The following is an 8,597-nucleotide window of genomic DNA, read 5'->3' on the forward strand; positions in this document are numbered from 1 at the left end:
AAAGTTGGAGCAGAAAGTTCGCGAAGCGCGCCGACTGGACGTCGGCGAAAAAAGCGCGGAGTCATCGTCGCGATAGGCCACTCGGTGCGCTCCGTCAACTTCGGTCCCAACTTTGTGTTTGGCGAGTTTAGAGGCTCCAGACTGCGTTTTCTGGAATATATATACACGTCGGCGCAGCTTCAGACGAGCCACCGCGCAACGCATGGGCACTCTCGATATGCTCGCCAAAATAACCAGCACATTGAAAACGTCGGGTGTTGCAACAATCCCGATTCACTCGATAAGCTACCCGCACCATTGGTCTGCTTCTTGCTCCTTTCGTGCGTCTGCTTGTCCGCCGAACGCGTGCTCGAATCCCCCCCCGCAACTTCAGCCAACGATGGCGCGCGTTTTGCTGCCTCGTCATCGCGTGTTCCCCGGCACGCATTCTTTATATTATTCTTTTGATTGGCGTGCCCCTTCTAGCAGTCCTCTGCGTCAAAGACGCGTTTTAGAACACTTGCTCGCCGTATAGACCACTAGACACAGCCGACACTACTAGCGCGAACAAGACAGTCTGCAAACACTGTCCGAGGCAGGACTTACACCAGGTGGCGCAAGCTACCGCCCGTTACAAAGGGTATAGCCATTAACATCCATCCATCCATCCATTCCCCGTACGGGTCCATATCACAAGAGCGAATGACATTTTAGCGAACGGCGACATTTGAGCGAATGGTCGTTTTAGCGAATAACGGGGGCGCGCGTTAACCCATCCGTCGCGCTGCGCTTTACGCCGCTTCGCGGCGACAGTCTGCGGCAACTCATTACAAAAATATGAACTCACTTGGCCCACCCGAAAACGCCGCTTCGCGGCGTCCGACTATTCGCTAAAGTGTCATTCGATGAAACGTGGGCGTTCGCTAAAACGTCATTCGATCAAGTGAGTGCCTCCCTCCCCGTACAGACTGGTGTCACATTGGTCCTACGAAAACTGACTGCAGACATGCTCGAAACACGTATGAGAAAAATATGTTTCGAATACGTTCGCGCTGTGTCCGCAGGTCATTCTGGCATCGTATGTGCAACGAGCACGGTGTCGTTTGCGTGATGCGTGTGCAGTGTGAGGGCGGCTCAGTTCTCCCGAATAGATTCCGCACCTTTCCCAAACGCTAGGACTGCCCGAATCTTGGCAAATTCATGCCATCTTTCATAACCTTCTCATTATATTTCCCGCTGTGACTTACAACAAAATATCATGTTTCCCTGCGTGTATAAATCGTTTTCTTGTTTTGTTTTCTTACATAGATTATGTTGATGCATTTAATACAACGGTGCAACTCATATATATGTGTCTTTTTTTAATGTATAGATGAAGACCTCAATTGCGCAAATTTGCCATGGGGTTTAGAATTCTCGTTCGATTCGTTGTCGACAATATTAAACCTATATAGCTCCCGCTTGTGCATATAGCTCAATCGCAATATTCACACGCGAGTTTGTCGATGCAGTTTCGCCGCGCCGACTGTACAAAATTAAACTGCGACCTACACCTCATCTTTTTTTTAACTACCTTTTCTATTGGAAATTTGATTTATAGGCCTGAAATCACGATATATAGCAGAGAGGTGTCTAAACCACGGCTCGCGAGTCTCATCTGGCTCTTCGGGGACCCTATAGTACGGCTCGCGGCTTCTAAAGTAACGAGGGCTCGCAATAAAGAAGCACACTGAGCAATGTGGAATTCACCTCGGCTACCAAAAATTGAAAAAAAAAAAAAGAAGGAATAGAGTGTCACGCTCCGTTTTCATTGCGGCTCTTCGCTTAAAATGGCTACTATTTTATGGCTGTTTGAATATGTCCGTCGGGCCGCCCGTGGTACATAAGAAGGCCGGTAGTTAGACCGGCGTGGCGAAGTTGGGTTCGCACGATTTCCGGTGTTTTGGATTTCCGAGAGCTTGCATGGACGAGGAAGAGATGGTGAGCGCGTTGTATCATGGACAAGAATTGTTGCTTTTTTTTTTTTTTAATCGCGTACGCAGATAGCGGAGAGCGGTTTCCTGACACACCAGGTTACACTTTTGCGATAACGAGAGAAAATGCTTTCATTTGCCGGAAGCTACGGCGGCTCGCTCATTAGCCGACGCGTTAAATGGCGCAGAAATATATGCAGCTGTGTGTTTAAGCGTGTATCTTAACGTTTGTGTAAAACTCGCAATTTCGCGATGCCTAGCTAACAAAAATGGCAAAACATTTTTTTTTTTAGAGAATTCAGGTTGATTTGAATGAGACTTCCGCGCTCACAACCTGTACAATAAAAAAAAATCGTTAAGGACGCTTAAGACTGCTTACGTGTAAGAATGCGAAATCATTCCTACAGGGAGCGTAATCCTACAAGCAGCGCGCCACGTTTTCCTTTATCACATGGCGCTCCGGCGGTGACATCACGCTCCCCCACTGCGCAGGCGCGGCGCCCCCTTCGGCTTCACGGCGTCCGTGACGATGCATCTGCGTTGCTGTGCTTTTCTTCGTGTTTTATATCTGAGGCGCATCGCAGCCAATAAGAATTAATTGCTTGTTTCGCTGTTACAGACAACGCCGGCTTCGCTCCATGAGACAGTTCATGCTTTTTTCGCCGCTACAGACAGAATTTAGGTGCCGTTTTTCGCTGCTACAGACAATGCGGGCTTCGCTACATAAAAGAATTATTGCTTTCGCATTAAAAAAAAAAAAAAAAAAGAAATCGCAGATTATTTTTTTTTTTTAGTTCGAATGGCGTATTTTGCGGCACGTTAGTATACAAACTTCTTAGGAACAGATCCCAGTCGTTCATTACTATTACCAGGCTTCGAAGCTACTCGTTAAGCCTCAGTCTCAACGCGTATACATTACACAAAAGACGCGCTTTTCGCTGCGGACATGATGAGAGAATTTTGTGCGGACACACTTCAAGCGGTGCTGCAGGCTGTCTTTTGTGTGCGACGTACTATTAGCACTGTCACCGTGGTTTTACGCTTTCCGTTTGCTTTGCCAACTGGGTCTGTACGTCTCCTTCGCCTTTCGGGTTCGATCCAGGCCAAGGTGCCCGCAGCCTGAGGGAATCTTATTGTGGAGAAGGCGCCTTGGTATATTGTAACTGAAAGATCTTCGAGCGATCTAAATTATTTTACACTCGTTCGCTAGGGAGTGCCAGACGTCCTTCGTGTGTTCGGCATGGTTCGGCGCGTATAGACTCACAAAATTACTTAATTCGATTTGTTAGGTTCAATGCATCGACCGTACTAATGGACTTATGACGTATACGTGCATCTGGGAAATTTAGTTACGAAATGTTTGCTGCTGATGTTAAGTGGGTCTTTTTTTGTGCACAGGAGTCCTGAGGCAGCCGACGTGACGAAGTTATATAGGACCAATCAAGCATGCGTCAAAAAGCGCGAGTCACTGGGCCTTTTTCGTTTATAATGGGTTTAACGATGACAGAACAGGTACAGAAACATGACAAACACCATGATGGTGCGCTTTTGGCGCTGTATGATTAGTATCATCAGCTCAATAGCGCCAGCTGTGTCCGGAGTTAGGGTGATACGAAGTATTGTTAGAAGGCGGACATGGCGCTTCTTACGAGTAGCGACATTCTTTGAAGTGCCGACTGCGTGACGATGCGGGTTTTTAGGAAGAGAACGCTGGCACACAGCAGTAGAACGAAATGAAATCCGCTTTGTCACTCGTGTTCGTTGTCGTTACTTGTAAAAGAAAGTTAAAAGGTCTTTAAATTTAAGCGACTGCTGTGCCTGTTGTTCATGTTCAAGAAACGAAAAGGTGCGAGCAGCCAGGACGCTGATAAAAAAGAAAGAGGAAGGATGGGCCCCCGAGTGACGTAAATAATTATGTATTCGATGGAGTCTAACCGGTAAAGTCTTATGATTCAATTAGACTGAAGCGTCAACCTTAGACAGATACAGACACGTCTCGTCTGCCTCTTGCGTAAGGGAGGTGGTGACGTCAGAATGACGACGAATTCTGATTGGCTTTGATTAAAAGGATCGTGAGTATACCTCGATGCTATTTGCCTCAAAGTCTACGCACTTTTTTTTTTTTTTTAATCAGTTTTTAAGTTTTTGTCGCCCTGACAACTTCGCAACCCCTGTGCCAGAAACGACCAACCGCGATTGTGGGCTTCTTTTTTTTTTTCTGTTCGTGATTGATTTAGCCGGTGATACCATTTTTGACGATACTCGATTGACTCCCTCGGAATGTAGTGCAGACTGCGGTCAAAAAGTGAAACGGCATCCGCGTTCGGTCGAATCTAAATTGAAACTTGTATATAGAAAAGCGTAAGTGTGAATAATCTATAGCTATCGATACAGCATTATGAAAGCATAAAAGGGACCCCGACGATTGACGGGGCACGTGTTCCTGTCCTGGCGGGCCGAATCGTGACTGCCGCGCTTCCGCCGCTTGTCCGACGCGCCATGCCGGACGTCATTTGGGTGTCAAGCACCGTGCGTCTTCCGCTCAAAACGATCGTATAAATAGAATCGATTTCACCCACTTTTGAGCATAGCGCACGAAGTGACCCGAATTGCGTGTTGTAAGAAAGAAACTTCGGGTCTAACGATCTTGAATAAATATGACGCAAAAATTTTTGTTGCAAAAAGAAAAAAAAGAAAAAGGTTTGGCTTGAGTGCTGTGGCCGATTGATATGTTCTGCGCGCTCAGATACAATTCCACAACACGTCGCCTCTCTCAAACGACAGCTTTGTAACGAAGTGGGGTAGAAAAATACGCTGTAACAGAGTAAATTAATATGCCTGGACTAATATAACTGAATATTAATTAGAAGGGAGACAATAAAAAATTAGTAAATTATTCAAATGTTACGGCCGAAAGTCATTGATAAAAATATTAAATTTCTATGGACAATGGATGGTGTGTAATGAGCGCGAAATTATGCATCTAATGTATAAGTTTTACTGTAATTTTACTTAAAGTTTCAGAGCATTGTATTATATAACTCCGATTGGGCACCTTCAACTGATCACGATTAGACGCAAGATAGGGTTTACTGTACAATGTAAGAAAATCAACCTACGTTGTTGTCTTTTCTTTATAGATACGATGCTTGAGTTTCGTTAAAATTAATTTGGCAAGTCCGGCGGCCTTGTTTTTGCCTTCTCGCGTAATGTAAGTCATGCAATTTGCATAGAATTTGAAATGAGAAATACAACCAAACAAATTTTCAGTGAAACAAAGTTGCGCGTATTAGTTAATAAATACAATAATGACAAATTCGCGTATCACCCTCGTCCAATCAAACTGTTTCGCTCGGTCCTCAACTCAACACTTAATTTGACACGTGGCCAAACAATGACTCGACGATTTCATAATAATCATACCTAAGCGGATCTGACTTAGCCACGCGTAACCGCGTCTCATTTGCACACCGACTACACGCCGCACCGTGTACCGCTTCCGAGTCTATTTACAACGCAGAAATATATAGATGTAGATACGAAGTCATAGGAAGATTGCCCAATAATTAAATTTCGGCTGCATGTATCTTCAGTGTATCCAGTTTACCTGCTTCCGTAAGTGCTGTTATTTCACTAGAAGATCTAAGTTACCAGAGTATACAGACAATGTGCTCAAATCGTCGCCTCACAGTACGTGCTGATTCCGTACTGTCGCTAAGGAAACTCGGGAAATCTGTTCTGAAGATAGCAGCTGAAGTGCAAGTCAATCTCCTTCGTCAGAACGTACAACGTCTCTTCAGCAGCCTGCATGATGCATAGAGCACCGTCCCTGCGTACATGACGCCGCGTGCGGTGTGCACGCCGAAGGCCACGGTACCTGCAACTGTCCCTGCACCATGGCGACCAGGGCGCTCCGTCCGAGCGAATCCTCTCGGGGCAGCGTGGACGAGACACCCGTCCGAGGAGTGACCAGCCGACGGTTCCCGCGAGCAGTGCGCGTCCGCCGAGACCTCTCCCTTCGGCCATCGAGACTGGTGGCCCCCTCCCGAGAGGGGCGGAGTCCTCCCAGTGCGGCCACTGACCCGTTTAATCCGCCCGCAACTCAGTCGAATCGGGGTTCCTATTGTGCCGTTGCGCAGCCGCCGCTGTTGCGTATACACGTGTACGCGCACTCGAGCGCGTGCACGCGTGCAGCGCCTACAAGCCTGTCTCGTCCGACGCTTTTTCTCCGCGTGTCTCCTGTGGAAGACATGGTTTCGCTGCTCGCGCGCGGAGCGGTTGGGAGCAACTGTACTCCGTCCACCGCTAAGCTGAAAGCGCGGTGGAAGTTGCGTGCTCGTTGGACCAGTCATACGTTTGTCCTTTCTCCACGTGATCACGCGGCCGTCCATACCTGCGTGAAGAGAGCGGGGTCAGGTGATGAGAGGAAGGCGAGTGATAGGTCCGGCGAGAGCGTAGCTTTCGCCGCACCGCATCAGCTTAGGGGTGTACGGAGCGAAGCATATAGCGACGGAGATGGCGAAGACGAGTGTGATTGCACGGTTCGTTTTGGTCTTGTCGCTGTCGTTGATTTACGCTGGACGACAAGAAAACGGTCTCGCTGTTGTGGGCACGGTAATAGTATACGTGTGTATCTGCGCGGCCTCAAAGACGGGCAGAAGACCGGACGGGTTTTTCTTCCGAAAAGTTCGTTGATCTTCGGAGTTTGGGACGGTTGAGCGAGCGCAGTATTGCGCACGACGCGGGTACAATCTCGATCTGTGTTTGCGCTTCGAAGATTCCCTTCACCGATCGCGGGTTTCGAATGACGGCTCCGTTATTGGGAGTTTACCTCTTTTGGTGGTTATGCCATAATTGTTCTGCTCTAGTTATTCTCATGTTCGTCCAGAGGGAGGACCATAGAGGCCCGCAGTGCAGTACGCAAATTAAGATGCCAAAGTTTTCTTCGGTTGCCCTACACTCAAGTAAAAAAAAAGGTGGTAGTTTATCTCGAGATCCCTATACTGTGGGCGAGTCCCACTTTGGTGGTAGGTAATTGTGACTTCATTCCTCTTTTCTTTGACTCGATGTCTTCTTCCTTTCAGAGAAACAACGGAAAATACTCTCTCCACAGCACCAGTAAATACACTATAGTGATGAATGCACTACGCGACGCTGTTAACGCAAACAAGCTATTGCTCTTTTTTTTTTTTTTCAAATATTGAAGGTTTGTCGTCAAACCTACAATAATGGTGTAAACTGCTCAGTTGAGGTACTAACCTAAATGGTAAATTCTTATGTCCGTCAATACCTTTTCGAATTAAAATGCAAAAGGAGTCGAAGTCGTGTTCGCGCTAGCAGTGTCGTGCAGAGTTTATATTGATGGGTGTATACGGTTAAACGAACCACCTTTATGTAAACAACTGCAGCATAGTGAAGAGCATTCATGTACTGGTCAGGCTTACACCCGTACATATAATTGTTGACTAAGTTGTAGATATTACATAGTAATGCAACGGTTGTATTTCTGTCTATATTTTTCCTTCCATCCGGGTAAAAGTCTCCGGAGTCTTTGGAAAACAGATACTGGAGGAGATTATCATCCCTTTTGTCACATATTTACACTAACAAAAATTCGCGCTCTAATCTGCAGGCTGCTTGACATATACCACTGCAACCATCCGCTGTGAGCGCGAATTTGTTCTTATTTTAGTTTAACTGTATTTTGAAATTACTGTCTTGGTTGCAGCTTTCGAGCTACAGTATAAATAGGGCTCATAATTAGAAAGCCATATTCTTAAGCCAGATAGAAAGGCATTTGAGCCTCGTCACTGCCTTTGATAGGCACTGCTCAGTGCTGCGTCGTAAAGTTTTTGTCATAGAACTTTGATCCGAGCTTTATTTTTAGAATACAAATTACAAGCTGGATGTCACTTTGCGCAACACTTTCCCCTCCTGTCAAACATTTGTGAGAGAAAATTGAGTTCAATGTTAAAAGGCTGACACTGCTTTCGTTCGTTTCACCTTGAGTAAAAACGCAGTCCACTCAGCGGGCCGATAGGGATAAATAATAATAATAATAATAAATATTTATTTTCAAGTGCCCAAAAACAACCAACAGGTCTTTTCTTTGGTACACATAATAAATGAGGAATTAAAATAACAGAGACATGGCAAAAATACGCAAACGTTACAAATTGGCGACAAGCACTTTCATTTTCATCGCGAACACCCGAGAGTCGCTAAATATATCCACTTCAGCATTGTTGATGCGGTTAAAAAGCAGTTGGCAGCGTGATAAAGGCGAGAGATCACAGACAGTATTAATGTAAAAAGTACTATGATTTCTAGTGGGTCGGGAGGGAACATGTAAATTAACATCACTTAAAAGCGAGCCACAATCAGATACACCGTTTACTAACTTATGAAAAAAGACTAAGTCACGTTCCGCTCTTCTATCGGACAAGTTTGTCAACGAAACTTTTTTAAGAAGAAATTCATATTCAAAATAGAAGCGACGATGAGAGTATCGATCATACACGATGCGTATTAACCTCTTCTGTACACTTTCAATGTTCAATGCCTGAGTTTTATTTAACGCATTCCAAACTACTGAAGCAAATTCAAGTCTAGACCTGACTAGGGCACAAAATAACCGAACCAAGG

This window comes from Ixodes scapularis, unplaced genomic scaffold (genome assembly GCF_016920785.2).
Source record: "Ixodes scapularis isolate PalLabHiFi unplaced genomic scaffold, ASM1692078v2 PGA_scaffold3__209_contigs__length_174095766, whole genome shotgun sequence".
NCBI lineage: Eukaryota > Metazoa > Arthropoda > Arachnida > Ixodida > Ixodidae > Ixodes > Ixodes scapularis.